The sequence below is a fragment of the Coffea eugenioides genome, chromosome 11 (genome assembly GCF_003713205.1).
Source record: "Coffea eugenioides isolate CCC68of chromosome 11, Ceug_1.0, whole genome shotgun sequence".
NCBI lineage: Eukaryota > Viridiplantae > Streptophyta > Magnoliopsida > Gentianales > Rubiaceae > Coffea > Coffea eugenioides.
Genome location: NC_040045.1, coordinates 10,667,595 through 10,691,406, shown reverse-complemented (window position 1 = coordinate 10,691,406; position 23,812 = coordinate 10,667,595). Strand labels below are relative to the sequence as shown.

The 23,812-nt window shown below is 39.1% G+C and overlaps 1 non-coding gene across 1 annotated transcript; it reads left to right on the top strand.

Annotated features, from left to right (window-relative positions):
- The first annotated feature begins 4,388 nt into the window (after positions 1–4,388).
- LOC113754566 lies at positions 4,389–4,495 on the top strand. The gene has a single exon (XR_003465249.1). It is a non-coding gene; the product is annotated as a small nucleolar RNA R71 (small nucleolar RNA).
- The last annotated feature ends 19,317 nt before the right edge of the window (positions 4,496–23,812 follow it).

The window sequence follows — 23,812 nt, the reverse complement described above, 5'->3', positions numbered from 1 at the left end:
TTAGCCGCTCCTCATTGTATCCATCCCACGTGATTTAATTGAAACCATTCAATTAATTTCCAAAGAATTGGGGAAGATGAACTAATTGAAGGGACAACCAAGAAGGTCCTGGCCTCCCCTTTATTTTGGAGCCGCAATTACAAAGCAAAAGGCTACCAAGGAACTGTCCAGCGGAAAAGTTGAAAGTCAAAAGAGAAAGAGACGTCTAGCGCCTGGGAAAAGAAAAACTAAAGCTACTGTTTTGATTCGACATAAATCGGGCTATCTAATTTGCTGCCGAAGAAGAAACAAAAGCAAAGAAAGGCGTCTGACAAAAAGTAGAACAAGAAAAACTAAAGCTAAGGTCTTTTGAGCAGGAAAGGAACTCCAAAAGAAAAAAGGACTCTCAATCCGCGTGCAAATCTTCTTTTTGTAATGCGCCGTTAGGAGAAAAAGAAAGAGACGTCTGGAGCAAAACTTTCTCTTTTGGGCATTAATCCTATGCTCCGGGCTCTCCTGGACCCAATTCACTAGTTAGCCCTTCCGGCTTTCGGTAACATCTACCTTTTCTGGCGTGGGCACGCCCTGAGATGAAGGATCTTCTGGAAATTTGCCTCAAGAGATCATTTTTAATGCCGACCACCTCCAATTCACACAAATATCGAATATGAGTGAAATTTCAATTCTTAGCACCGTGAATGGCCAAAATTGGGACAAAATAACAGTGCAAAATGTGTCAAATAACTGCTCTATCAAATCCCCCCACACCTAGACAATGCTTGCCCCCAAGCATTTCGGAGCTCAAAGTAAAACCAAGAGAGCAGAGGTCATGGAATAGTCTATACAAACATAAGCATTTCAGGTCCCTGACAATATGGCCAAAATTAGAACACACCGGGCAGGTTGTAATTCAAAAAAAAATATATGAATACTAGGAACACTCAAATCAACGTCACGGAATGCCATTACCATAGGCTTGCACATTTATCACATCTCCACCACTCAAAAGTGAACTAAATACATAAATCAAAGGAATTTCGATAGGGTTGTAATGGGGTTCAGGTGAACGGCGGGATAAGAAGGTAAAAATAGGGTGTAATGTGTCAAGAGAATGTATAATATTCACTACATAACCACAATGCTTTATTGGGGCAAGTTCTCAAGTAGGGCGTTTCCATTTGCTGTTTTCATTGTGCAAGTGTCGAAACTCGTTCCTCTTTTTTTTTTTTTTTTTTTTTTGAGAGGACGTCTAGCAAGGCGTGGGCCCGCCCTGAAAGACAGAGTCTTCTGCTCACCAGCTTTTTGCCGATTTCTCCCCCTTTTTTTTTCTTCTTTTCTTTTTTTTTTTTTGGCTTTTCTTTCGATTTCAGATGTACAGAAACAGCACCATACAACATCTTTTTTACAACACTTGCGCCCATAGATTTATTTGTCTTGCACAAGTAATGAATTTCAGATATCCCTTAATGACACAAGGTTGAACAAGAAAGTCTAAAAAGGTCATGGGTTATCAAACACGGCTAACAAGCAAAAGTAAAGAATAAAAGTTCAAGTTGGTTCACTATTGGGAAACGAGATGAAGGCATGGTTTGCAGAAAGGTAAAGAAGGTTAAATCCTAAATGCCCTTATCATTTCAAATGCATCCAATTCAATAAAATGTGGTCTCAACATGTACAAAATAGCAAGTTCTAGAATGCCGATACCATGTGTGATACCCACTCAATCAAACAAAAATAGAGCAAACAAGAATAATGTGCTCATGCATGGCTCAAAAGCTCTTAAAAGTTTCAAGAATGGGTCAAGTCCAGCGTATTCAACACTCAACAACACTGTCAAGGGAAAACAAAATGCATAGCTAGTATATTTACCCATATACCCACGCACCTAGCAGACTAACTACAATGTTTTCATTTTTTCCATTTTTTTTGTTTTTTTGTTTTTTTTTTGAGTAACAAAGAAAAAAGAAATAATGGAAGCCACTCCCCCACACCTAAAACCTACATTATCCTCAATGTAAAAAAAATAACTGAAGTATTAGGAGAAAAGAAAAGAAACTTTCCTGACCACCGGGGAGAGAAAGTGAGACACTAAGGCGGAGGAGGTGAGACGGCTGCGTGCGCAAGGTGGAGTGGCGGTGGACGCAAGATGGAGTGGTGGCGATGGACGCAACACCAACAAGAAGGAGAAGACTGAAACTAAAACAAAGGGATTAGACAAGACAGGATAAAAAAAAAAGTAGAAAAGTGGGGCTAGGGAATTTTTTTTTTTTACTTTCGTTTTTGGAAGGGTTGGAAAGCGTAGGCATGCCTTAGAAGTTTTAGTCGTCTGACCGTCAATTCCAAAACTCCATTCCTTAGGTGTGACGACCTAGCGTGGGCATGTCTAACTGCCAACTCCCTGTCACAAAATAACAACCCACTAAATGACACTAACACTTACAAAAACTTCAAAAATATAAGAAAAATAAAACAAAAGAAGCCTTGGGTTGCCTCCCAAGCAGCGCCTTTCTTTAATGTCTTTGGCTAAACATAGCACCACTCTTTAGTCTGGATGTAATTGAATTTTTCTTGTTATTGGTGGCCCTCCTCCGGGATCCACATGGCCATTGAGTGCAACATTTTTCCTAAATTTTCTCGCCATTTTTACCTCATGAATTGCTTTCATCCTATAGGACTTGTTCGCAGCAACCTTGAATTTACCCCTATAAGCAAACTTAGAAAATTCTTGCACAGAGGGATTAGTGGTATACATAGCAAACACAGAATGAGAGTTAACAGGGTGTTTCATTGTATTAAAAATATTAAAGTGGACTATTTCTCCATCAAATTCCATTGTGAGAGTACTCTTACTAACATCAATTTTAGTCTGGGCAGTACTCAAAAATGGTTTTCTTAATATAATGGGTGATGGATTTGGGGCACTTCTATCATCCATGTAAAACACATAAAAATCAGCAGGAAAAATTAATCCATCTACTTGTACTAAAACATTTTCAACTATCCCATCCGGATAAGCACATGTACGATCAGCCAATTGAATTATTATCCCCGTTTCTTTTAAATGTCCTAAATTTAGGGAATCATAGATTGACTTAGGCATCACATTAATAGAATCCCCTAAATCTATCATGGCATTTTTTATACTAGAATGGCCAATCTTACAGAGGATAGTAAACATACCTGGATCTCCGCATTTGGGTGGGAGTTTCCTTTGAAGTACAGCTGATACATTCTCTCTTACCATCATTCTTTCATCACCCCTTAGTTTTCTTTTGTTAACGCACAAGTCTTTCAAAAACTTTGCGTACTTGGGTACCTGCTTGATCGCGTCCAATAGGGAGATATTTACTTGAACTTTGCGGAACACATCCAGGATTTTTTTTTTCCTTTTCTGCCCTCGTTGTCTTTTCCAACCTGCAAGGAAAAGGAGCTAGATTAGATTTAATAGGGATCGAAGGAATAGATGTTACCTTAGGCTCTTCGCGAATGCGTCCTTCCTCTTCAATCTCCTTTTCTATCTCCTCCTTACTTTTGCTTTTCGAATTTACCAACTTAGGTCCCTCCACCTCTTTGTCACTCCTTAGTATCATAACACTTACATTTCTAAGGTTTGCTTCAGGCTGCGAAGGCAATTTCCCACAGATATGAGACTCCAGGCGATTAATGACAGTTGCCATTTGGCTCATTCGAGTCTCCATGTCTTTCATACCTGCTCTGGTGTCCTATTGAAACTGAGTAGAGCTTGCGACCAAGGACCTAGTCTCTTGCTGGAGTTGAGCAGTGATCGTGACTAGGGTTCTAGTCTCTTGCTGGAGCTGAGTGGTGGTTGTTGCCAAACTCTTCACAATTTCCTCCAAAGAATTTCCTGAGCTAGAGGACAAGAGTTGAGCCTTTGGTTGCCACGGTTGTTGGAATCCTGGTGGACGATTAGAAAATGAATTCTGTGGCTTGTTACCATAACTGAAATTGGGGTGGTCCCTCCAGCCCGGGTTGTACATATTGGAGTATGGGTCATACTCCTGCGTGGTGCGGGCATGCCTCCGGCCATATTTACCTGTTCCGCTCCGTCCTCTTGCAAAATAGGGCACGTGTCCGTGTAATGGTCCATACTCGTGCAAATTCCACATACTTTCGCTCGCGGCGTGTCTCTCATGGCTAATTGCCTAACAACAGATGTCAACTCTGATAGTTGTTGCTGTATGGATGAGGTCTCTACCTCGTTGACTCTATGGGTAGGGTTACTCTCACGGAAGCCAAATTGCTGGGAGTTCTCTGCCATGGTTTCGATAAGCTCCCACGCTTCCTTCGGTGTCTTGTTTGCTAGTGCTCCCCCACTCGCAGCGTCAATGATACTCCTATCAGTTGATTGGAGTCCTTCATAGAAGTATTGGATTAACAGTTGTTCACTAATTTGATGCTGCGGGCATCTAGTGCACAACTTGTTAAACCTTTCCCAATATTCATACAAGGACTCTCCGGGATACTGTTTAATGCTGCAGATCTCCTTCCTCAAACTCGCAGCCCGGGATGCATGGAAGAATTTTTTTAAAAACTTCTTTTTTAACCGTGCTCATGTGGTAATACTACCTGCTGGTAGGTAGTACAGCCAATCTTTAGCTGCATCCTTGAGAGAGAACGGAAAGACTCTCAGTCTAATTTGCTCTTCAGTGACCCCAGGAGGTTTCATACTAGAGCAAACCACCTCGAACTCCTTAACGTGCTTGTGGGGTTCTTTGCCAGAGAGACCATGGAAAGAAGGTAAGAGGTGAATCAACCCTGACTTCAGTTCGAAAGCAGTATTCTCAGCCAAAGTGGGGAATGTGATGCATAAGGGCTGGTGAGTCAGCTCCGGGGCAGCTAGCTTCCTTAATATTTGGGTGTTGGCCATGTTTACTTCGTCTTCCACTGACTCGTTTGCAATAAATAAGTGCCCTTCTTTTCGTCTCCTGGTCTCTTGCCTCCGCTTACGCGCTGCCTTCTCAACCTCAAGGTCGTATGCCAATTCACCTGTGCGAAAAGAACGGGGCATAAACTAGCAAAAATACCAAGAAAAATAGAATAAAATAAAATAAAAGGTGAATTTGAAAAGAAACAAATAATCCACACCCCAACTCCCCAGCAACGGCGCCAAAAATTGACAGGTGCCGAACCTGTGCAATAATAATTACTAAAAAGTCCTAATTACCACCACAATTAATTATAAAACAAATCCAAGTACTGGAGCAGGGACCTTAGGTGTGCAATGGGTTACTTGATTCACCCTGTTCCCGAAGAGTTTGCTTGATCCGATATACCAGATTTGTCTATAAAAATATTGAATTTGCGTACAATGGCAAGTAGGGTCGATTCCACAGGGAGCGGGTAGGAAATTATTTCTTTCCAAATTAGTAGAACGAAATTGGGAGATTTTCAATGGGAGGCAAATAAAAATGAAATAAAAAAAACAAAATTCAAAACTAACTCACAAAGCACAATTCACTAAAAATAGCAATTAATAAAAGTTCTATCGAAAAGATCAACTGCTCAGGCAGGGTCCAATTAAACGATCATCGATGCAAAGATAGTTCATCCATTCATCACTAGATTGGTTATAGTTATCAATAAGCTTTGACAACCAGTTCTTCCTTATTTTTCGACAGTTAAAGTACGACCATTGACTGCTTCCCTAACCAGATAACAACCCTAAGTATGACCGTAGGAATTTAATTACCCAATTGCATTAAAACTAGAAAAACCCAACCCTAACCAATAAACACGCTAAGAGGGTTTATTTAAGCTAGATCTTACGTTTCCCCAACATAAAGCCAATTATAATGGTCGCCACTAGGTATCAACTAAATGAATAATTACGGATTCAATTTAGTTAATATGACAGTAGGCTATTAAATTAAATCAAATACCCGACCGTTGATATTCAATTAATAAAATACCCATGAACAATTAATTCAGGAAACGCACGAATAGCAATAAATTTGAAGAAATAATGAAGATTCGATTAGATCTCACAGATATTATGGATCGTGCCCTCGTGTCAACCTTTGGGTAGAGGAGAAAATTAGCCGCTCCTCATTGTATCCATCCCACGTGATTTAATTGAAACCATTCAATTAATTTCCAAAGAATTGGGGAAGATGAACTAATTGAAGGGACAACCAAGAAGGTCCTGGCCTCCCCTTTATTTTGGAGCCGCAATTACAAAGCAAAAGGCTACCAAGGAACTGTCCAGCGGAAAAGTTGAAAGTCAAAAGAGAAAGAGACGTCTAGCGCCTGGGAAAAGAAAAACTAAAGCTACTGTTTTGATTCGACATAAATCGGGCTATCTAATTTGCTGCCGAAGAAGAAACAAAAGCAAAGAAAGGCGTCTGACAAAAAGTAGAACAAGAAAAACTAAAGCTAAGGTCTTTTGAGCAGGAAAGGAACTCCAAAAGAAAAAAGGACTCTCAATCCGCGTGCAAATCTTCTTTTTGTAATGCGCCGTCAGGAGAAAAAGAAAGAGACGTCTGGAGCAAAGCTTCCTCTTTTGGGGCATTAATCCTATGCTCCGGGCTCACGTGGACCCAATTCACTAGTTAGCCCTTCCGGCTTTCGGTAACATCTACCTTTTCTGGCGTGGGCACGCCCTGAGATGAAGGATCTTCTGAAAATTTGCCTCAAGAGATCATTTTTAATGCCGACCACCTACAATTCACACAAATATCGAATATGAGTGAAATTCCAATTCTTAGCACTGTGAATGGCCAAAATTAGGACAAAATAACAGTGCAAAATGTGCCAAATAACTGCTCTGTCAGGGTTTGAGTTGGAACCGAGTCATACGGGTTTGGGACCAACCTTACCCATATGTACTTTGGGACTAACTTGGGCGAGATCATTTTGAGATGGATTTAGATTGATCTCGCCCAATACTCAAATCTATTTTCTACATATTTTTTTCCTTTAATTCATTTTTTATTTTTATATAATTTTAATATTTTGATTTATTAAATTTCTTTTAGTTTTATTAAATAAACATGCAAGTACTTTATACTCAGGATTCCCACAAAAAATTGGATTAACAAATAAAGGAAAAGATAGATATACAGCTATATGCCAACATATATCAAGATGACCAACGTATTTAGGGTGTTGAATATTTATCCTCATCATTGTCCAAGGATAACAGGTCTAAACTGACTGAAATATTGAAAATTCTTGTGGATAATGACTAGGAACACTACTAGATTACATTCGCTGGTATGACTATAAAAATTGTTAAAAATAATTTTTGAATATAAGATTCCGTTTGGATTGGCTATTTTTTCAAAAAATAAGTTTTCCAAATACAATGTTACAGTAATATACAATAACTCAAAAAACATCCCATCCATATTAGTATATCAAATATTTCAAAAAATTTTATAGTAAAAAATTTTCATATATACTGTTATAATAAAATATTTCAAAAATAACCCCCAAAAACAGCTAATCCAAATGGAGCCCTTGCTATTTGAGTCCAATGGGTAGCCAAGTATTTTCCAAAATTATTCATCAATTAATGAGTACAATTGAGATTTGTCCCATTTTAAACCCAATATCAAATTTCAGTACTCATCCCGTCCAAAATTCCCATGGGCATGGGTAACCCATTGAAATTTGGAATAATTTGCCACCTCTAATTAATAGGAATACTAAGTCAGAACATTTTAAAGCCAAGGCTGTGCCTTGTGCACCTAATTCCCTTAGTACTATAATGATTATTTCAAATAATATTTCAAAAGAGATGTACCTTCCACGTTCTTAACTTGTGTTTATCTTAACAGCTAAATTTAATAGAATGTTCTGGAACTGCGGATGAAACAGTTTTAGGAGTACAGTCAGTCATTTGTCATGGAAAATAGTTCTAGAAAGTTTGTTGTACCTCCGGTGCATTTCACCTTGATAATATATCAGTATTTGTCCCACTGTTGCGAGTTAATCATTAAAAAAAAAATCTTAGCATTATGTTATTCTATCCTTTGTGTTGGTGTTTAATATAGCATATACTAATTGTAAAAAGATGGTAGGAGATCGATAACCACATCTAAAGTTCGAAGAATAGGACATTGTGACGACCCCATCTCTCCCTAAGGCGTACCAAAGGGTTCGGCGGACCGCCTGCCCAACTCTCGCCAAGACTCACTCACTCGTATCTCACGCGTACATCCATAGACAATAAATAACATCGCAATTCAAACTTATAATATACATCGAGGCACAAATAAAGATACAAATCTTCTATATATCCAAAGTATTTCAAAGTGTACACAATCCAAGTACAAATCATTCTAATCGAGGGATTGAGCGAGTAAAAGTCAAAAGTCAAAATATCCAGCCTATGCTAGTCTGTACACTTCTCACGCCTCGCTCGTACCCCTGTAAGGAAAACAAAACTAATGGAGTGAGGTAAAACTCAGTGAAGTTCCAAATAACAAATTGACCATCAAATATAGTAAAAGTAGCGTAACAGTGAAATAGCAAGCAAATCAAGTCAAGAATTGAGTAATAACACTTCATATAGCCAAAAAATAAATATTTCACGTTTCACATGTAGGGATATAGTTGCTCGTATATAGGCTCCACCATAGCTTAATCGATTGGTAGTTGACACTCCGTCAACTTTCAAGTAAGAGAATAGACCAGTAGAACACCACTTAACTCCAATCTCCGTCCACCGATCAAACTCCTTACCGGGCCCGAACTCCACAATAAACACTGGTGGTAATACTCGAGTATACCGATTAATCGAGTAGATAACACTCCACTCGACATCACTAACTACCCAGGGTTCGTTATCTAATCGACTAGACCCTTGCCGGTTCGACTCGACTAACTAGCCACCGGATTTTCTGGAATTTCAGGCAAGATACAATTCATAAGCATGTATAGTAATTCAATTGCAATCGATGAACGCGAACAAATCACATTAGGGCAAGTGCGATAAAGTACACCCTTGCCCCATCAATTCACTTACATAGCATGTAATCACATAGGTCAAACATAGAACACAAATGGCAAGTTTAATAAGATATTTGGAAGCACTCACAAAAAATGTAGCGCCTTTAGAGATCCCGCCTGGGTTGCACTTCGGATTTGGAGTCCAAATCTGCGATAAAACTTTGTTTAAGAACTTTAAAAATCAACTAAGATTCGAAACTTAGACATTTCGGTTACTAAGAATCAAGAAATTGAAATTCATTTGAAGAATATTCGTAAAACACTTGCTCGCTTTTCAAACTACGAAACTTTGTAACATTTATACTTGAAAATACCATTTGAGTCGAAAGTACGAGGAAAACGTATTCCTAGTAGTCATTATTTCATTTCTCAAGGGTACAAGTTCGGCCAAGTTCTAACTTATATACCTCGATAAAAGAAGATGCAAATATCCTAGATGGTTCAAGTGGTATTCGCTCTCCACCCTTACTCAAGTTACAAGTATATCTACCTAGCCCTTGAGCGTAAATTTGGACAGCACGCCCTTTATATTCACCTATTTTCCTGCCATTTATGGCTTCAAGTTTTCCTCAGTCAGACCCAAAGTCATACACAAAATCATCTCATTCCCATAGCCATTCAATAGGCTCAACATCATATAAGTACCGAACCAAGATAGGAACATGTGCAGAAATGAAATTCGAGTCAAGAAACAAAAGATAGATTTGACGTTGTTTTGCGTAACGGGTACAACTGAGGCTACACTTATCGATTGAGGTGCAATTTATACCGTTTCAAATCTAAGATAGAGAGTTACAATTTTGATGAAGATCACTTAGTTCAGTTTCTAGTGTATCCAAGACATATTCCCAATTTACAGAACCGAATTCCTACCAACCGGCTAGTTAACTGCACTACACTCAAATGGCCATAACTCAAGCCACCGAAGTCCGATTAAGACGTTCTCAGGGGCGTTGGAAAGATAAGACATATTACTACGACTTCGATGTTTTGGCTAAATACTAGTTCAGTACATATCATGGTGAAAAAGCACGACAAAATTGGTGAAATATCCAAAACTGATCACTGGATTCACCTAGGGTAGTCAGGGTATTTTGGTCTTTTCACAGGCTACATTGCTTTGATTGAGCTGATATTTTGTAGGCAACTATAAAACATCATTCTATACAACTTTAATGTTTTAGGTTAAGTCTAATTCGGCCTCTAATATGGTGAACTAGAACCGGGCAGATAGGGTATCCCTTAACTTCAATTCTGGAAATTTGCTACAATCAAGGTATAAATCTCATTTTTAGCTTGAAACCATCACTACCACCTCTTGTACCAACCTATATACATCATATACCACACATAAAACAAGTATAATAAGTGAATCATTCAAACCCTAACTCAAATTCATCATCCCAACCATCCAAAATCACTTGATATAAACATTACAACCACTACTACAAGCTACTAAACAACTCCAACATGATTAAGGGAAAAAAAAAAGAAAAGAGTGGTTAGCCATATTACCTCAAAACAAAGCTTGCTAGAGTTATCCTTCACTTCTTCTTGAAATTTTTGGTTCCTTAAACTTCCCAAGCTCTTAACCTACAAGTTAATCGGTTTAGTTTTTCTTGGTTTCGCTCACAACTCTTGATTTGAGGTTGGAAATAGAAACTCTCTTCACTCTTTCTCCCTATCCTTGCTCTTGGCCAAACAAGAAACAAAATGGTAAAGAAATGAGCTAAAATGAAGATAAGAAGGTAAGAAGGTTGTCTTGGTCAATGGTTCTTGGATTGGTGCCACTTGTCACCACCAATTTCTATCTCAAAATTTTTTTCTTTTCTCTTGTTTTCTTGGTCAAGAAATTCGGCCACCATGACCAGAATTTGGCTGATATTTAGGCTCTAATAATAAGGAGATTAACTTGATAAAATGGTGGTCAAACATTGTGTTCAATTGGTAGCCAATCGGTAGTGAACGATACCCGTCGGTTCTAGCTGTTTTTTCTTCAATCGCGTATACTAGGGTTTTAACTTATAATTCACTAATTTATTATTATCATTTCTAATCACACACTTAATATCATCTAAAACTCACTCTTAATCACCAAATTTGATCCACACTCCGTATCGGATAGTCGCAGTACGGATAGACATAAAAACCCTAATTCGCGCTAACTTAAAAACGAAAAGAAAAAACCCTTAATTCTATGTTCATTTGTACTTATTATGGGATGTTTAAGTAGTAGGGCTATTATAAAGTAATATTTTTTTAAATAAAAGGGAGTTTTTAAGAAAAATATAAGGAATTTGCAAGTTCTCACACTCTCTTCCCCTTATGAGAATTTCGACCTCGAAATTCATACCTTTAGTTGCAAATAACTCAGGATACTTCTCTTGCATGTCCTTCTCCAGCTCCCAGGTTACTTCCTCCACCTCATGATGTCTCCATAGAACCTTGACTAGTGGAATTTGCTTATTTCTCAAGTCCTTCACCTTTCTATCTAGTATTCGAATGGGTCGTTCCTCATAGGTTAAAGACTCATCGAGTTCAATATCTTCTGGTGGCAAAATGTGAGTCGGATCCGGATGGTATTTCTTAAACAGAGAAACATAAAAAACGTCATGGATCCGAGACAAACTAGCTGGTAATTCTAGTCGATAAGCTACCTTCCCTATCCGCTAGAGTATCTTAAAAGGTTCTATATATCTTGGTTGCAACTTTTTCCCTTTTCCTACCTTAACCTTTCCTTTCAGTGGAGTAACACGAAGAAATACTTTATCTCCTATTTCAAACTTCAAATCCTTCCTCCGATGTCGGCATAACTCTTTTGTCGGCTTTGAACTGTTTGAAACCTCTGACGAATTACCTTTACTTTTTCGTAGGCTTTCTCAACTCAAGGTATTGTAGCCGGATCAATGATTTTCCTTTCTCCTACTTCATCCCAATGGATTGGAGATCGACACCTTCATCCATACAATGCTTCATATGGGGCTATTTGGATAGAGGAGTGATAACTATTGTTATACGCGAACTCAACCAAAGTTAAATATTTGCTCCAATTTGCTCCAAAATCTACAATACAGGTTCTCAGCATATCCTCAAGAGTTTGAATGGTTCTTTCCGATTGTCCATAAGTCTAAGGATGATACGTTGTACGATAGCTTAATTTAGTCTCTAGAGCCTCTTGCAATTTCTGCCAGAATCGAGATACAAATCTGGGGCCTCGATCGGATACAATACTCACTAGTACCCCATGTAGTCTCACCACTTCATCCATATAGAGTTTGGCAAGTTTCTCCAAAGAATATTTCATATTAACTGGCAAGAAATGTGTGGTCTTAGTTAATCGATCTACTATCACTCAAATCGCATCATGACCTTTTTGAGTTCTTGGTAACCCTGATACGAAATCCATCGTGATATGCTCCCACTTTCATTTAGGAATCTCTAAAGGCTGTAGCAGACCCGACGGTTTTTGATGCTCAACTTTCACTTGTTGGCACGTAAGACATTTTTGCACAAATTGGGCAATCTCCGCCTTCATATTATCTCATTAATACAGACTTTTGAGATCCTGATACATTTTACCACTCCCTGGATGCACCGTATACCTAGAACGGTGAGATTCCTCTAAAATCTCTCTCTTTAACTCTTCATCCCTAGGTACAACGGCGCGATTTCAGAACCTTAAAATCCCATCAGAACCTAGGTTAAAATTAGGCAATTCCCATTTCTTCACTCTTTCTACCCATTTCTGCACTGTCGGTTCTTTCATTTGGCCCCTCTTTAATCCGATCCAACAGTGTCAATTTCACCTCAATGTTTCGAAAAATAACTTTCTGTGGCTCCAGACGCGGGTTCTATTCACATACATCTTCTAATAAGCTTCACTCTCCCACTATGGAACTTGCTAATTGAGCCTTTCGACTTAGAGCATCTGCTACAATGTTGGTCTTTCCTGGATGGTAATTAATCGTGCAATCATAATTTTCTAAGAACTCCACCCACCGACGTTGTCTTAGATTTAGTTCCTTCTGAGAAAATAGGTATTTAAGGCTCTTATGATCCGTGTATACCTCAAATGTTACCCCATATAGATAATGCCGCCATTTCTTCAAAGCAAACACACACAGGTGCAAGTTCCAAGTCATGGGTTGGATAGTTCTGCTCATGAACCTTTAACTTCCGAGATGCGTAGGCAATCACATTCCTATTTCGCATCAAAACACACCCTAACCCCTTTATCAACGCATCGGTATAAACCGTATAGCTATCCGTCCCATTGGGCAAAGTTAATACTGGAGCCATGGTCAATTGCCTCTTAAGCTCTTGAAAACCATTCTCGCACTTAACATCTCAAATGTACTTTCCTTGTTTCTTTGTCAAGTTCGTTAGGGGTCCCGCAATTTTCGAGAAGTTCTTTATAAATCGGCGATATACCCTGCTAAACCCAAAAAGCTTCGTACTTCAGTAGGATTCTCTGGCCGTTTCCATTTGACTACAGCTTCCACTTTGGCCGAATCAACAGTAAGTCTCTCTTTTGAAATTATATGGTCTAGGAATGCCTCTCTCTCTAACCAAAATTCACACTGACTGAATTTGGCAAACAGTTGGTGCTCTCTTAGGGTTTGCAATACTATCCTCAAGTGTTACTCATGCTTCTCCCTTGTCTTCGAGTACACTAGAATATCATCAATAAATACCACCACAAACTTATCCAAGTAGGGTTTAAACACCCGATGTATTAAATCCATGAATGCTGTTGGGGCATTAATTAAGCCAAAAGGCATTACCACAAACTCGAAATGCCCGTATCGAGTGTTAAAGGCCGTTTTTGGCACATTTTCCTTTCTAATTCTCAATTGATAATATCCTTGTCGAAAATTCAATTTAAAGAACACCACCGCCCCTTGTAATTGATCAAACAACTCATTGATTTGGGGCAAAGGATACTTATTCTTAACGGTTACTGCATTCAAACTTCGATAATCAATGCATAATCTTAAACTCCCGTCCTTCTTTTTAACAAATAGCACTAGAGCTCCCCACGGTGACTCGCTCTCACGTATGAACCCCTGTTCTAGCAAGTCTTGCAATTGAACTTTTAACTCCTTAAGTTCGGCATGTGCCATTCGATAAGGGATTTTCGAGATGGGAGTAGTTTCAGGTGCTAGGTCAATCTTAAATCCAATTTCCCTTTCAGGTAGCAGAGACCCCAATTCCTCCGAAAATACGTCCGGATACTCACTGATCACCGGCATATCCTCTAATTTAACCTTTTCTCCTGGGGTGTTAACTAGAAAAGCTAAATAACTGCGTGCCCCATGACTAAGCAATTTCCTAACCCTTATTCTCGAAATCAGCGCAGATGAGGCTAACATACCCCTCACGTCTAACTTTATACTTGCCCCACCTGGTGTGCAAAACTCAACCACCTTCATCCTATAATCTACCCGAACATGATAATGAGCTAGCCAATCCATGCCTAGAATAACATCGTACCCTTTAATGGTTAGATTTATGAGGTCGACCACTAACTTTCGCTCGCCAATCCAAATATCACAATTTCTATACATTTCATTTGCAAGTAATATTTAGTTACCCATAGGTGTTCTTACTTCTAAGTCATAAGGTAATCTTTCAACTTTCATGTTAATTCTAAGCATAAATGCAGGGCTAACAAAAGAATGAGTGGCACCAGGGTCTATCAGAATTTTGGCTAACCGATAGAAAACAGGAATCGTACCTTCCACTACCTCCGTCAGCTCAAGTACCGATTGCTGGTCCAATGAATACACCCTAACCGATACCCATGACCTGGTTCCTCCTACATTGGTCGGCTTCGGATTCGACTTGCCAGCGGACTGAGCATCACTGATTAACAGGCAGTTGGCGATCTAGTGTTCTGTGCTTCCACACCTTATGCACTTCCGGGCCTTTCTCCAGCAATTATCTTCAGTGTGATTTAATTTCCCACAATATTCACACGTCACTCGGGGAATAGAGGTCTGGCCCCCCTGTGAACCTCCTCTCCCCTGTCCTCTTCCACCTTGGCCTCCCCTTGAAGTACCCGTAAACCTTCCACCCCCAGTTCCACGATCGGCTTTAGACGGTGGCATGCTTCGATCACTTTGTGCCGGCCTTTGACTTCCACTGGGCGCCCCTTTTCGTTTCGCATGAAAGTTCCTCACTTGTGCCCTGGTAATCTCGATTCTTTGGGTCTTCTCCAAAACTTCAGTAAAAGTATTGATTTGAGCTGCCGCCAAGGCCTCTTGTATCTCCACATTGAGCCCTTGAGCAAACCTCCTTATCTTCCTTTGCTCCGTGACTATCAATTCAGGAGCAAATTTAGACAGTTTCGTAAACTGGGTTTCATACTCAGCTACACTCAAAGTTCCCTGTCGAAACTTAATAAAATCGTCCTCTCTCTTCTCTTGGACGATAGGTGAGAGATATTTTTCGTTAAACTCCCGCACGAAATTCAACTAGGCCCATGCAGTTCCCTCTCTCTCCCACTTAGCTCCAACCACATTCCACCAAACCCTGGCCGGACCTTCAAACTGAAAAATGACGAATTTCACTTGCCTATCCTCCGCATAGTTCAGAGCAGCAAAGATATTAATTATGGTCTCTAATCACCTCTCGGCTCCCTCGGGGTCCGGTCCTCCCAGGAACTTAGGAGGAGAGAACTTTTGAAATCTCTCAAGGGCTCTATCCTGTCCCATATCGGGATCTCTAGGTTGGTTCACAGGGACTTGACCCTGTTGCTCTACTAAACGCGCAAGAATATTAGTCATTTGCTGGATCGCCATCGCCACCTGATCCTTTCCTTCCACTCGGGGTCCAGGTTGCGACTCCGCTATTCCACTTCTTTCTCCTCTTGGTTCTTGGGCCTGTCTGCCCCCTCACCCACGACCACGAGTAGAGCCACGTTCTCGAGTAGCTCCCTGATCCTGACTCATTCTACCTTCAATGGTTCTTGACTAGCCAACTATATAAATATAAGCAAAATAAGGTATGACTCGGATAAAATATTTTCAAATCATAAACACATTCAAAACAAACATGACCTTTATATATATAGCAAAATAAGGCACATTGCAAGTTAAAAATACGTACATATCAACCTAGTCAAGTCAAAGGCTATACTAACCAAGGGACATAGAACAAAAGAAGCACTATATACATCAACCTTAACACGTCAAATTTTCAAAAACAAAAGTGACGTGTCATCCCACTATGCCCCTAACTACCCCACAAAAATCTCTGAAACCCTAACAAAAGGTCAAACCCTAACGAGAGGTCTAACTAGATGCCGACCCAACCGACTCAATAGGTGCAGCCGACTCCTCATCTGGATCCTCCTTCGATTCCTCCTCCTGAGGAGCACCAGGAATTGCCTGACTTTGACCATCCTCGGCCAAGTTCTGAACCATATCCTCCACTAGGGCCCCACACTCTATCAGAATACGGTCAGTCCGGTCTCTCATGTCTCCAACTACCCGGACAAGGCGATCAGTAGTCACCTGAGCCTGCTCCCTGAACGCATTCGTCCGCTCCTGCTCCTCCAGAATCGAGGTCTCAAGTTCTCGGATCCTGGCACCATGTGCTCGGAGGGCTGTCCGGAGACTCTCTATCTCCGTCTGGCACATATTATTGGCGCTACCCAATTGCCTCCGCTCATCATCCACTGCAAGGACTACCCGATCGGGGTAGGAATAGGTCTTCCAGCAATCGCAGTACCAGATCTTGCGTGCTGGGGACCACCGACACACGGGCCCACCGAGGCTCTCCTGGTAGGTCAGTACGCGACGTACGGGTCCCTCGAGATGTATCTCATCGGTAGGTATGGGCTTAGATGGCCCAGCACCCTCATCAATATCTGTACCCGCCATCCTCTACATTACAAATAATATTGCAAGAAGAAAATAAGTTAGACATATAAATCGAGGCAAAGGGCTCATTCTTAAGTGCGAAATCCTAGTCTATCATAACCAAACTATAACCAAGGCATAGCACGTATACATCACTCAAGCTACCCAGATCATTTCAAACCTAGATTCTGATACTACCTGTGACAATCCCACCTCTCCCTAAGGCGTACCAAAGGATTCGGCGGACCGCCTATCCAACTCTCGCCAGGACTCACTCACTCGTATCTCACGCATACATCCATAGACAATAAATAACATCACAATTCAAACTTATAATATACATCGAGGCACAAATCAAGATACAAAACTTCTATACATCCAAAGTATTTCAAAGTGTACACAATCCAAGTACAAATCATTCTAATCGAGGGATGGCGCGAGTAAAAGTCAAAAGTCAAAATATCTAGCCTATGCTAGTCTGTACACTTCTCACGTCTCGCTCGTACCCCTGTAAGGAAAACAAAACTAATGGAGTGAGCTAAAACTCAGTGAAGTTCCAAATAAAAAATTGGCCATCAAATACAGTAAAAGTAGCGCAATAGTGAAATAGCGAGCAAATCAAGTCAAGAATTGAGTAATAACACTTCATATAGCCAAAGAACAAATATTTCACATTTCACATGTAAGGATACATTTGCTCGTATATAGGCTCCACCATAGCTTGATCGATTGGTAGTTGATACTCCGTCAACATTCAAGTAAGAGAATAGACCAGTAGAACACCACTTAATTCTAATCTCCGTGTAGACACCAAATTTTAAAGAATTTATATGTGCATCTAATTCATGAGTTTTGTATTCTAGTTCATTATTGTTTGTTTTGCACTTTTAGTTGTTATTTTATTTTAGTTTTATTTATTTTGCCTTTTAGTTCGTCTAGATCATTTGCTATTTATTTTTATTTGTCATATTAGTTGTTATTTAAGCTTTTCAAGTTTTAGCATAGAAAATTATAAAAAAAAAGAGAAGAAAATTGCTCACAAAATATGTTTATTTCTTTTAAATTTAACCTTTTGGCATTTTATTTTATTTTTATTAAGTTATTTTGAAAAAAAAAAAGAAAAAAAAAGAAGAGAGAAAAATGGAAAAATGAAAAAAAGAAATTGGAAAGTTGCATTTTGTTGTTTCTGGTTTATTTATTTTTTTATATTAATTAAGTTGTTTTTGTTATTATTATTTTTTTATTATTATCAATTTTGTTTAATTAATTAATTAGTTGAAAAAAAAAAAGAGTCGCGGCATGCACGCTGCAAATTTTTGCAGCGTGCAAAGCACAATCTCAGAGGCTCCTTTGGATGGCTGGATGTGAAGGAAGGACAGGCCTTTCATCCTCACCATTGGGGTGAGGGTTTAGGAACCTGGAATTCCATATAAAAGGAAAACAACATCCGAGAGATAAGAAGGGGTTTTCAAGGAGTAGCGGCGCATAAAAAATCAGAGGGCTAGGAGAAAACTGGGAAGCAAGAGAGAATAAGACAAAGACCGGGGGAGATTGAGAGTGAAGGAGAGAGCAACAGAAAGGGAGAGTGAAATAGAGATTGGCGGTTGTGAAGACAAACAAAAGGGTAGCTAAGAAATCAGAAGCGAGGAAGACTTTGAGAGAGTGAACAAGAGAGGCAGGCTAAGAAAGGAAAGGCTCCGGCGGTCATTGAAGTCGAGGCTCCACCATCATCAATCCAGCCCCATCGACTTCTACAGATTTGCATCCAGGTATTCCAGAACATGAACTCATGCCAAGACTAGATTTTTCTGTCGTTTATGATTGATTTGCGGTTGATGAATGCCTGGATATTGGTTTGGGAGTCCCCGTTGGTGTTTATGATGAATTTGGGATGCTTTTGGTTCAATGTTTGTGTTTAATGATTAAGACAAATAAGCCCAGCCAAGTGTAGATCTTTTCTTCCTGTTATCAGATTTGCATGGCCTATCATATTTGCTTCCGTATGTGAGCCCAAGAATGTGAGCTATCGTTGTTAAAGTTGATTCCTTTTCATATTTTACTGGTTTACCTTTTAATCTTATTGTGGGGATCCGAGTTTTGTTGGTTTGGTCATTAGACATGATAGGATGGCATTTGAGAAACTCAACAATGCAGCAGAGCTTGCTGAAAATTGCAGAACTTAGTCATTTACCTTTAGCTTAATTTTCTGAGGTGTAAGCATCATGATGTTAGGATAAAATGGGAAGAAAGCTTTGTGATTTTATTGCTATAATTCCAGTTTTTTTTTTTTGGCTCGGTTAAAATGGTTAAGAAATGTTGAATGAGAGGAAGTTTTGCATTGGTTGCAGAAAGCTTTCGGCAGAAATGCATGCCTGATGTCTTTCATTACGCTGTTTACATTCCTTTTTCTTTTTCCCCTGTTCGTTCGGCTGTTTTGCTGTTTAAGTAGTTGTTTTCATTGCATCTTGGCTTCGTGGTCATAGGAAGTTGTATGGTCATACGCTGTTTGCATCTTTCTGGTTAGTAGTTGTCATTGTTTGCGGTTTCTGGTTCATTTGCATCGTTTCTGGTTTGTTTGGGTCAGAGCTTTAGCATGCATATGTATCATTTATGATGTATACCGAATCTGGAAGTTTGTGGGAAATTCATGGTATTAAATTGCTGAAGTCCCAACCATTAGGAAAGTTGCATTAGTCCAGATTTTTCTGGGTTCGATCCCCAGTGGAGTCGCCAACTATCGCGCCCCATTTTTGATAAATAAATAAATGGTTTAAAAAATGTATTTTTTTTGTGATTGGAAAATGAATTGTGATTTAAAAGAAAGAATGGGTCTAAATGGGGGGTTGAGAATGCGACGATTTGACCCAAAATTGGAGTTTAAAAAGGGTTTTTGAAATAAAAATTGGAGTCGCCACTTGGTAATGAGTTAAGGTGTACCAAGTCACCAAAAAATGAATTTTTAAAGAAAAATAGGAAAAAGTAGTAAGAAACCCCTTTTAAACGACTCCTAGTCCACGTAAACCAAAGAAAAAGGTTCGGGAGTCACATTTGACAAAGGGGAAGGCAATGATAAAATCCAAGGCACCCCTTTGACCTAGCCAAGGCTAGTTGCATGATTTAATCAAAGATTTTCTTGTTTTAACCAAAGAATTTATTACATTTGGATGCACTACATGAATGCAAACCCTAGACCTAGGGGGTATTGGGGAAATTTCTCTTCAAAGGTTGAGTGGTGCTAATCACATTAATTGTGAAGCCCAATAACGATCCTTTGAAGAAGTCACGAATAATACGAGTGGGATGCAAATGAATGGAATGCATGTATGCAATGTGAGGATATGAGTTTGAAAAAGTAATAAAAGACAATAAATATATAAATGAAAATGTGCACGTGAGTGGGCAAGGTACGGTATGTGAAATGATAATATGAAGTGCATGTGTGCAAGTGATGATAAAAGTGTTAGTGTGCAAGTGAAGAAACATAAAGGTGCACGTGTGCAAAATGGGAGGAAAAATGAAAGTGTGATGAGGGTATAAAATGGTAGAGTGGATTTAAAAATGCATGAGTCTAGGGAATTCATGCATATTGGGTACGGGGGTACCTAAATCGTGACTCAATTTGCCCTTTTATAGAGGGAATACAAGCGTGCTAAGGCTTAGAAAAAGCCACACTCGTCTATATCCCATATTTAAGGGGACTCTTCAGGCAAATGTACCCTAACTAGCATGAGATGCAAGACCTAAAGTGAGGGGAAAGGGGATTAGAGGGACATGCCAAATGATAGAAAAACTAAAAGAATGCATGACATGTAATGAACATGCAAACATGTACTAACGAGGGGAAATCCCTAAGGGTCTAGCGTTGGACTAGCCCATTCTATGAATTCCGACTAGCGTTGGACTAGTGGAAACGTACATTCATCCATCACATTCATTCAAGCTATGGAAAGCGAGTAGACATGCCAAACACTTATAAACACATAGCACATAACATTTAGCATGCTCGACTAGATGCAAGGCCCTAACAAAGCAAATTAACACGTAGTAACTAAGCATGCAAGACACATAAGACAATTAAAGCCCTAACTATTACATTTGCTAGCTAGGCACATGACTTCGATAGGTCTTCATTGAATGCCCCTCCAAGCCCTATCTATTACAAGCCAAGAGGTGTACACATACCCCATAAAGAATAACTTAAATAAAAGCAAAAAGTAAATGACATAAATAAAAGGAATTAAGGAAAGGCTAGGAAAGCAAAGTAGACATGCAATTTTCACTTAGCACGTTGGATCACATAGGAGACACAAAAAGGGATAAAAGAAATTATACCGCCCCCTTGAGTTGATGCCTTAAATGGAGTGAAATCACTTATTCATCCTCCAAAATAAAAGAAATGATCAAGGTACCAATTTATTTGGGAAAATTAAAGAAAATGTACAAACACAAGCTCAATTGATCATAAAACCTTTAAAATTGTGACTTAAGTGCAATTTAAGCAAAGCATGGTAGCTAATTAAAGCAAACAAGTAATGAAGTTGTAAAAATTAAAACTATCAAGGACCAAATTGATGAAATTATTCAATTGATTGGGTCCTAGTGGAACAATGGGAGACTTGGGGGGTCAAAGTGCAAATTTTCTGGAAATTATTCATGCAGATGCATGCAAACCAACGTGAAAGAACATCCTACAACAAAACAAACAAATTTGCTGCACCTTTGTTCCACTTTCAAACACTAAAATCCAAATTTGATCTCATACCTTAACCCAAGGCTTACTTGATCCAACATCAAATTTTGAACCAAACACACAAAACATGAAATTGACATCCGAACTAGCAAAATCATAAAAGGGAATCATGCAAACATAGAAAAACTTCAAGCAAGAAGGCATGAAGAAGCTTTCTGCCAGCGAAAGTTTGATGCCTCTCCATTTACAAATGCATGTTTATGGTCCGAAAGCATGGCTCCAATCTAGACATCTTTACCAGAAATCAAAATCCTAAACTAAACAACCAAAAACCAATGTTTACTTTTCTGGAAAACAACAAGGAAAACTGAACATAGAATCAGTAAAAAACTTGGAGCAGTGAGTACTTAACAAAGCTGGTGCTATGGCCTGCTATTATGCCGTATTTTGCTGCAACAAAATGCAACAAACGCACACAATGGTATCGCCATCCAACAACGAACAGACCCAACAGAAAAATATCGAACCACAACAGCATTTTAATCACCCAAAGGAACCAGTCTTGTCGACCTCGCTGCAATAAGCCAAAACTTTGAACTTATTGCAGCAAAATTTATGTGCAAAAATCAGTTAAACCACATTTGAAATCAGCCAACAAAATCTCCAAACAGTCTTCCTACTTTGCAAAGGTAAAACCTGTGAATTTAGGCACAAAATTTAGAAACAAACATGCAAACTTGCGGCAAGAATTTTCTGCATTTTCTGGGTTTCATACCCGTCGCCTCTTATCAGATGAAAAACGCCAAACTAGCACAATAGTTAACATATACAGATTCAAATGGGTCGAGCCAATCTGGAAATGAAATGCAACCTCCAGCTATAGCATTCAGGACAGCCTACACAGCCAATAAAATTCAACAAACAGCAATGACAAACCTCATGAACTCTCACGAACCCCATCAGCTAAAATCCATAGAAAGAAAAAAGCAAAGTCCCAAACTTCCCTCCCCAAAAACCAGACCAAAATTACAGAAACCCATTCAACTTCGTGAAGAGAAGGAAAAAAAATGCGTGAAGATTGACAGCTTTTGAGGTTCATGTTGAAATACCAACAAACGCCAATCTACCCGTAATCATCAAATCATGGCCCGAAAAAGGATTACAAGTTCACAACTTCAGCAACTAAATATAAAGTTCTAGTCTTGTACGGGAAAAAGAAACAGAAAATCATGAGATAAATTGTCCTAGAGGGAAAAACTCTGATCGATGTATTCTACATGCTCATACTCCCTCTTTGCAACAAAAAACATTGCTTGATGCAAAACATGAATCAAAGCCTCTTTCTTTCTTTACCCAAATACACAGATAGCAAGTGTAAGGAAAGAAGAAAACGAAAGAACGTGGCCATGGCCATAGCAACGGAGATTTTGAAGCTTATGACATAACCTATGAACATACGGGAAAGAAAGATTACCTTTAGCTGTTTAGGAGTTAAACCAAATCCAAATCCTGGTGCAATGGATCTCTGTGAAACCCTTGTCTCCTTCAACACCCAGCTTTTCCTTCTCGGCCCGAAAGCTTGCCCTTTCTACTCCTCCGAAGCCCCTTTTTTTATCGTTGGTTTCTCTCCTTTCTCTCCCTCACTCAGCCGTAAATTTGCCCCAGATTTCTTTCCTCTGGTTTTTCTTCCAGTTTTTTCCTCAATCTCTGCTTCTATCTCTCACGGAAGCTCTCTTCTACTACCCTCTTGCCCCAGTTTTTTTTTTCGTAACTTTCTTTCCTCCACCCCTTAAACTCTCCCTGCTCTCCCTAGTTTTAGCCGTCAAAAAAAAAAAACCTCCCCCCAAACTCTCCTTTTTCGGCTCTCCTTTCTTTTTCTATTTATATGGGAGCCCCCCAACCTCTAAACCCTCAGCCAATCCAGCTTTATTTGCAGCTAAGGAGCTGCCCAAGCCTGTGTTTGCAAGCTGCGGCAAAACGCAGCTTGCATGCCGAATTTCTCTTTTTTTTTTTTAAGATTAATTAAAACAAAAATTGAAAATAATAAAAATAACTAACAAAAATGATTTAATTAACATTTAATGAAAAAATAAACTAGAACAACAAAGTGCAAATTCATTTTTTCCTTTTTCCTTTTTTTCATTGTTTTTCAATTTTTCATTCATTTTTCTTTTTCCCTTCCTTTTTCTTTTTTTCAAAATAAATTAACAAAAATAAACCAAAATGCCAAAAGATTGAATTTGAACGTATTTTTGTGAACAATTTTCCTTTTTTTTTATGATTTTTCTTTTTTTTTTCAAGAAAT